This window comes from Abrus precatorius, unplaced genomic scaffold (genome assembly GCF_003935025.1).
Source record: "Abrus precatorius isolate BTA unplaced genomic scaffold, Abrus_2018 Scaffold10, whole genome shotgun sequence".
Taxonomy (NCBI): domain Eukaryota; kingdom Viridiplantae; phylum Streptophyta; class Magnoliopsida; order Fabales; family Fabaceae; genus Abrus; species Abrus precatorius.
In genome coordinates, this window is record NW_020874292.1 from 4,123,924 (window position 1) to 4,133,339 (window position 9,416).

Below are 9,416 nucleotides of genomic sequence, written 5' to 3' on the forward strand. Positions count from 1 at the left end.
AACACGACTTCAACCAAGTCCACCTTATTTAAATTATTAAAGCTTAAATATATTTTCATTTTATATTTTTGTAAGTTTCGTTTTTTTATAATTTTTAAATAATGACGTAAATAATTAAATTTATAGCATATTATTTTTTATTAAGGCATGTTCGTAAAAGAAATCAAATTGATAATTTCACAAAAATATAAAAGCAAAAAAAATTGAAACTAAATTTTTTTTATAAATATATAAGAACTAAAATTATATTTAAGTCACTCGTTGAATTCTTCTTTGCTTGGGGTCCAGCTCCATGAAATATTTAGGAACAATGCGTGCACAATTCCATATACTCGTAAGCAAAGAGTTGAATCATGGTTTCCTTTCCATATAAGGAAGGTGTTTTTTAATTAATAAAATAATTTTGTTATATTTTATTTTAATATTCAATCTAAGTATTTAAAAACAAAAAAATATTATAATAAAAAATTATATAAAATCTTACTATAATTAACTATTTAAACTAAAATTTAGAAGTTTCAGTTATTTTTTTATATATATAAAAGTCTACCAAACTTATAATATATTCATAAACTCGTAAATATACCCTGAAAGAGAGGATGCATGCATTCAAAGTCCAAACTGGAGTATCCCGTCTTTGAACGATTAAAAAAAGCTACCATTGTCTACAAACATAAATACTATGAATAAATAGGGAAAACTTACTTCAACGGTTTTTATAAAAAAAAAAATATAAATAAAAGTGCATCTATTTTTAAAATTTAGAAAATCGAAATCGATGTATACTTTAAATTAATTAAGTGCAAATATATCATTATTTATTCATTTTAAAAGCAAGCACACTTTGTAATAAGAATTTTTATCTCATAAATATAAAGCATCATGCACTTAAACTTTCCAAATAGTAATAGAGTAATTTCCATTTCTCCGTGAAGAAATAGAACAAGGAATTTCGAAGAAACAATCAAATTTTAGAAGGGAGGGTCAAGATTAAACTTCAGTAATTGACTGATTTTATAAACAAAAATATATCATAAGTAAATTTAATTTTTTGTTATTTTATTTGTAATCATATTTAATTAGTTTCTTAATTGTTATAAATATCAAATATTTTGTTGAATATAAATGAATAGATTGTTTGATATGTGAAGATAATAAAAATAAGAATATAAAACATTTTAGCAACAAATCGACTAGGTTAAAAAAAAGAAATTAACCAATGAAAAATGAAGGGCAAAAAGCTGCAAATAGTAATTTACAATTATTTTGTTCTCTAGATACTTACAGGGATAGAGCTGAGCATGGGCCATCTCCCATTATTCCTTGTTTCCATGCCTCATCTATGTCCTGGGCATGGGATAGTTTTTTTTTTTCTCTATTTCAGTTGAAAAATTAAGAGATTATATTTAAGAAAACAATTGAAATCAAAATCACATGTTAATTATAATAGAAAGACCAAAATTATAATTAAACCAATACATATAAACATATAGCAAATATTGTACATTTTTAAAAAAATTAAATAAAAAGAAAGAAAAAGACTCAATTATTTTTATTGTCAATGTTATTTTCACACTTGAAAGTTATATAAAAATAAAAGCGCGTTGTTTGTAAAGAGATGTAACGTGCACGTTACTTTTGTTTTTTGTTTTATGACAACTGAATGTGAAATCTTCCATATTAATATCCTAGTATTTGCAATTTTTATAATATTGCATTGTAGAAACTGTTTGTAGACTTTGTAGTCATACCAAAAATAAGGCGACCTCAAACAAGGATTCATAACTTAATTAGTGATTATACTGAGTTCCTTTGGGATAAATTTTGTTCAGCTTGCAAATAAGATTTTTCCTGAAAACAACACAGATGTTTCACTTTCTTTAAAAGAAAAAACCTTCTGAACTCAAATTATTAAATAGATACAAAAAGAATCTTAAAAATTTGTTCGGTTGACACGAAATACAATATATATTTAATGACTATTTTGTTTTACAATAATCAATTCTAATATTTATTAAAACACTTCATTGGGATTTGGGGCTTTTGTTCCACTACATCATGAAACTACGATAATGTTATCCAAAAGGAAAAAATATTTTAATTATGGTCATTTAATTTGGGACACTTTGCGGATTCACATATTATAAAACGAAAGATTATTTGTTTTAGGGGATGAAAGTGTTACATATGTATTATTAATTAAAATTTATAAAACTAATATATTGATTTATGCGATGCACAGGTGTATTATTATGTAATAAGAATATTAATTTTATAATAATTAGAAAGCGAAGAGATAAGAGGGATGAGAAAATGAAGAGAAAGCGAAGCGAAGGGGGCAAAGCACGTGAAGAGAAGAGGAAAGTGAGTGGGACCCAGTGGTGTTGTATAATAGGCAATAGCAGGTGTGTGTCAGTGTGTGTCTATGGTCCAAACCAACAACAAGGAAAGGAATCTTTGTCCCCTCACAAATTCTATTTCACTCACTCGCCACCCTTCCCACACTGCATTCCCCATATCACCCCTATTTTATATTATTTTTCAATTTCTTTTTTACATATTAACTTTTACTATTTTTCTATGAAAATCGAATATTCATTATCATGATTATGGAAAGTGTAAACATGCCAATTTTAACTAATGTATATGGATCGCTTTAGTATTATAAAATTACTATTTTTTCACCTATTACAACCTTTTTTTTACAAATCGTGTGTGAGAGAATAAGATGAACTGGTTTAGATATTGAATGTGATTCTTGATATGAAATGTCACATGAGCACCAAAAGATAAAATGTATTGAGAGAGGTTCATTCTAAAAAATGAGAGCTTAAATTTCAGAGTTGATTACATCTTATTTATTTTAAAGTTGAAATATCACAAACACACGTTATTAGAAATTTAGAATATTTGTTTTCTATTTTTGTTGATGGACTCAAAAGTTGTCATGTTATTTGACTCTCCGTTTGATCAAGGGAAGATGAGAGTAAGTGAACAAGTGGATTTTTGTTTACGTTTTACAACAATGTGAACTAAACAATTAGTTTATGATCAATTCAAATTGTGACAATTTCTAAAATATAATTCGTCTGATGAGGTTTAAAATATGCTCTTAAGATTATTCAAAGTAAAATTTGTCAGTTCTTGTTAACATATATATATATATGACCTTTGTGGGGTTACTTTTAACTTACAGTTGTTTAAATTGACCTGATTAATCCGTGCTTATAACAATCGTAACAATGAACTATTGTCTTTTAATGGAACATTTTCAACATTTCTATGGCTAGAAAACCTATTCGAACATGGAATCTTATGTTTACCATTAACCAGAAGTTCTTTTCCACCAAGCTAGGGTTCTCATCTTTTGTCTGTTCTTCAATTGTTTATCGTATCTCTGTTATCCTTGTAACATAAATCAGTACCCACTCTGTAACTTTCCTAATTTATATTCCATAAAAATTTAACCTTAGGTCCAAGTATTCAACCTCATGCCAGAATAATGCAGTGTTTAAATACATTGATGTAATGTTGACAAATTTTGTAATGGATCAATGATAAAATAGTGTCACATCGTGAATAAATATAAAATTAAATAATAAATACACTAGAATTTAAATTAAAATCTAAAACAAAAATTCTAACTTCCATCCCTCTCCTGCTCTTTTTCTTATTTTGCTATATCTTTTTCTATGATATTCTTTCTTGATTTTCATCCAAAATTAACTTATGATTCTTTTAAATTTTAATAAAATTTGATATAATTTAGGCTAAATTAATAAATTGCATGGTCTCTTACCTTTATATTTTATTTTTGTTTAGTCCTTTAATTTTTTTTATTTCATTTTAATCCCTTGGTATAAAAAAATTAAATAAGCTTTTTTTAAATTTTAATTTCATAAAAAAATTATTATTTATCATCATTCTTCTTGCAAACAAAAATATAATATATTTCAATAAAAATTTTATTATCTTTTTTTTTCTTATTATTTTCTTCTTCTTCTTTTTCATGTATATATCTTTATTCGTTTCTTTTCTTATTTGACTTACGTTAATTTATTTCTCTTCTTGTTTCTTTCTTTTTCTCCTTTTACACATTTTTTGGAACTTTAATAAAAAAATTCTTTTTATTTTTTTAACAATAGTGATTATTTTGATTAATAAAATTTATATTGTAAATGTATGTATAGATAAAGAAGGAAAGGACTTAAAATTTTTATACATATAATTATTTTTTTAAGATGTGTGATAAAAAATTAAATTTAATGAATCTAAATTTATGTTGTTACCAAAACACTAAGACTTCGGAAAGGTAAGTGAACCATTGATTATTGAACGAGAGATCTAAATAGAATTGAGCTTTTGAATTAAGGAGGACAAAGAAAGAAAAAGGAAAAAAAATATTTTTGTTAGACTTTAAAAGGAAAAGAAATATAAATGATAGCTAAGAGAAAGAGAGGAAAAAATAATAGATTTTTCTTTAAGTGTTTAAAAGAAAAGAAAAATAAGTTAAGAGACGTAGATGAAAGAAATAATAATATATATATATATATATATATACTATATTTTTACAAGAAATGTGAATAAGCCAGTTTTTTTATTAGAATAACATTTAAAAAAATATTTTAAAAAAAAAAGACTAAACAAAAAAAAATAAAAGGTTAAATATGCAATTAAATTCTCAAGATTCATCGAACGACTCTCTCGACAACCCATGACACTACTTTGAAGCTCTTCTTGCAATCCAAAAACAAGTAGGAATATATAAGAAAGAAAGACATGAAAATAAAGGTTTTGTTTATCTTTTATTTCTTTAAATTTAAATACATTTTCATAATCCTTGATATATTATATATTAGTTTAAGAATGATGTCACACTTTACTTATTGTTAATATATTCTGTATGCTTAACATATATAGATCACGTTCAATCCATTTGAATTGTAAATAAAAATCTAAAATTATATTTTTAATATTCTTATTATTCTTCAACTACCTTTGCATTTTCTTAAATTATCTAATAAGAACTGTATGTGATAGCAAAAAAGATGTTTATTAAATATTTGGTTGAAGATGATATAGATATTATAACTAGAGACAAAGACTTATCACTTGGCTTTGAAACTCTTAAAGTTTTTCAAGTTACTAATCTTCCTTCTCTTATTTTACAAATATTATTTATAAGTTATTGGAATTAATTGAGTTTTAAATAACTCTTCATTAAAGGTCCATTACTGAACAATACTAATATTTGACTGTAATAGAGGATGGTACAATGAGCAATACTACACCATCGTGTAATGTTAAATCTGTACCTTGCTGGTTCTAAAGCTGGTTGATCAGGTTTTGAAGTGAGTCATCCTTTGCAGTAGCTTCTTGTAACATAAAAAGAATTAAGTAGCTAACAGTGTGAAAAGCAAATTTCTAGGCTATCCTAAGTAAGCAGGATAGAGCATATGCAGTTGCGTTCTATTTACTTGGTTTGTTTACAATACAGTAATCAAAGCCTAATAACTTACATAGACAGTTTGAATCACTTGGTTCATGAGGTCTTTAGACTTTGGTGATCTATTCTAATTTTGAATCGATGCCCAAGGAGGTGATGTTGCCATTCAGATATTGCCTACGTAATTGCATACAACTCTCTCACATAGACGAATGCTCCTGCTATTCAGAGGTTTAATTATTTGCTAAAGAATGCTATCGAGTGACCTTTCTATGAAAGTACTACACCAATGGCACTGTTTGAAGCATTTGTCTCGATAACAAAGTCCTTGTTGAAATTGGGTAGTGCGAGCAGAGGCACTTTTGTCATATACTCCTTCAGCTTCTCGAATGTTGCTTGTGCTTGGTCATTCCATACAAAGGTATTTGCTCATAATAGGGCTGTCAAAGGGGTAGTAACTTGTGTGTAATGTTGAATGAACCTTTGGTAATATCCCATTAGTCCTAACAAGCTACGAAGTTCAATAACTAACTTTGGAGTAGGTCATTGCAACATTGTTGATATTTTATATGGATCTGCCTGAATTCCTTCGTTTGAGACAACGTGCTTGATATACTCTATATGAGATTGTGTGAATAAACACTTATTTTGTCGTATGAAAAATTTATGCTCTTGTAATATGTTTAATACCTCTTCTAAGTGACTGATGTGTTGCTACAAATTTGAGTTGTATATCATGATTTTGTTCAAAATAACTACCACAAACTTACGAAGAAACAGGCGCAAGAACTCATTTATTATTGCTTTGAATGTTGCAGGTGCATTTGAAATTCTAAAGGGCATCAAGATGTACTCATAATGATTGTTATGAGTTTGAATGTCATCTTTGGAATGTCAATTTCGTACATCTTGATTTGATGAAACTCAAAATGGAGATTGATTTTCGAGAATATGAAACTACCATGTAATTCTTCTAGCAACTCATCTACCATTAGCATCAAAAACTTATATTTGATAGTCATTGTATTTATTGCTCAAAAATCTGTACACAATCTCCATGACTCATCTTTCTTTTTGACAAGTAAGACTAGGGATGAAAACAAACTCTGACTTGGGCAAATTATCAACATTATCTAGTAGTTTGTTAACTGTCTGGACACTTGTGGTTTGCAAGATTTAGATTTCAAAGGGAACCATTACACTTGGTTTAAAGGCAATATTAAGGAGAAAATTGACAGGATTGTTGTAACAGATTATTGGAGAATGTTATTTCAAAATAACTCCATTGTTTACCTTCCTCTTTTAAAGTTTGATCACAATGGATTGGTTAAAAATTCGTAATAATGCTAACTGAGAGCCTCACTATACTTCTTTTAAGTTCCTGGCTCCTTAGATATATCATAGTGATTTTTCTAACCAAATTAGAAACTCTTGGATTTCCTCTAAATATTGGACTAAAAACATAATTTGTTTTCAAAATAATATCTCTGATTGGAACCTCAATACCTTTGGAAATATCTTGAAAAAGAAGAGACGATTATTAAATAGAATTAGAGGTATATCCTGCAGAATGGCCTTGCATGAGAATCCTTTCTTGAATAATCTTATGAAAAATTTATGGGACACTATCAAAAGATTTTGGACTAGGAAGAGGTGTTTTAAGCCCATCATTATAAATCTAACTGGCTTAGAATAGGAGATAGGGACAATAATTTCTTTCATATAGTTGTGTTAATTCGTAGGCAGAAAAATACTATTAAAGCCCTTAAAGATGATTCTAATAGCTGGAAATTTAATCTCCTAAAACTTCAAACCATTGTTGTTAACTATTTCAAAAATATATATGTTGATCCTTACCCTAACAGGCTAACAGCCCTCTTCTCATTATTGTCTCCCACTTCCCCCTTCCCTTCAAGATCCTGAGTTGTCTATTTTAAATGCTACCTCATTTATGAAATAAATTAAATCTATTGTTTCTTTTATAGGAAATCTTAAATCTTCTGGCCCTGATGGTATCCATGCCTTATTCTACAAGAGTCAATGAGAATTCTTAGGCCATTTCATTTTTTATTTCATTTTCAATATTTTTAATATTCCCTATAGGATTGCTGAAGTTAATGATACAGCTATTACCCTTATTCCCAAATGTGAGAATCCTGAGCATATTAGGAATTTTAGACCTATTTCTTTTTGTAATGTCAGCTATAAAATCATTACAAAAATCCTAGCTAACAGAATTAAAGGTTCCCTTTTTAGTCCTAGCTAATCAAACTAATTTTGTCCCGAGAAGACAGTGCATTAATAACACTTTAATCTTCAAAGAATTGAATCATTTCTTCTATAAATTAAATTCTAAAAGTGGCTAAATGATGATCAAATTGGATTTAAAAAAGGTTTATGATAGGCTCAAATGGAGTTTTATTCAAAATACCATTTAGCAAATAGATTTAAATCATAACATAGTTGATCTTATTTACTATTATATTTCCTCTCCCTCCATGTCTATCAACTGAAATAACTGTTTCACTAAAAAAAATTTCCTAATAGGGGAATAAGGCAAAAGGACCCTATTTCCCCTTATCTTTTTGTTCTATGCCTTAAAAGACTTACCTATACAATTCAAGATAAGATCAATAGTGGGGTTTGGACCCCTTTCTCTTTCATTAATAATGGTCGCAAAATATCTCATCTATTTTTTGCAGATGATATTATCCTAATTGCTAAAGCAAATTAAGTCTGCCCTAATTGAGTTCTGCTCTGTCTCTAGTTTTTCTATCAATAAAAATAAGTCTTTTATTTTCTTTTCCAGTAATTGTGATTATGTGCTAACTAAAGACATTAACCTTAGATTAGGTATTGACTGCTTTGGCCACTTTAGTAAGTACTTGGGTATTCCAATTAGTCATCTCAAACCAAATAAGCAGGAATTTTTCTTCTTAGTTGACAAAGTTTGAAAAAAACTTTCTCTTTAAAAAAAAATTTTTTTATCTATGGCTGGGAGGATCTCTTTTGCCCCCAATCCTTAATCATGAGTATTCTATCCTATTTTATATAATCCATGCTCATTCCTAAGTCTGTTTGTAAAGAGATAGATCAAATTTGCAGAAAGTTTTTTTAGGGCTCTCTAGGTAATAGGAAATGTCATCTAATTAGTTGGGATAATATTTGTAAACCTAAAAAAGATTGGAACCTGAGATTTAGGAAAACACACCTTGTTAACCAAGTCTATATCATGAAATTATGTTGGAGGCTCATAACCTCTCCCAATGACCTGTGAGCCCAAGTCATCTCTAGTAAATATAAATTTGATATTGGTAAGAACCATTCTTCTATAAACCCCTAGAATTGTTCTCATCTTTGGAAGAATATTATTTTTTCTTAGCAGTAGTTCTATAATGGACTTGGTTGGGTCCTTGGGAATGGGTTGCCGATCAGATTTTGGGAAGATAATTGGGTCCATCCTAATCTGAATCTTAAACAATTTGCCTTGCATTTTGTCCCTAACTTTGATTTGCAAGAGCTTGTATTCCTTTTTTCTCAAAATGGTAATTGGAATTGGCTTAGGCTTAAATCCTTGCTCCTTGAGCTTATATGCAACTTAATCATCCAAATCAAACCCTTTGATTTTGATAAAGGGTAGGATCTATTTTTCTGGAAATCTAATGACAATGGGATGTTTATTGTGAAGTCTGCTTACCAAACTATTCTTACTCTTATCAGTCCCATCTTTTGATTAGTAACACTTTTAACCTGATTTGGAGTTGGATAAACCCCCTAAAATCAAGATTTTTCTTTGAAAAGTTGTCCATGGTAGACTCCTTACCAATGCTGAACATTTTAATAGTAATATGATTGAATTTGCTATTTGTACTAGCTTCTCCTCCCTGATAGCTAGGTTCCCTTTTACAGTATAGAGTTGACTAATTGGCTTGAGTTTAACATGTCCATATGTAATTTTCCTTCTCATCCT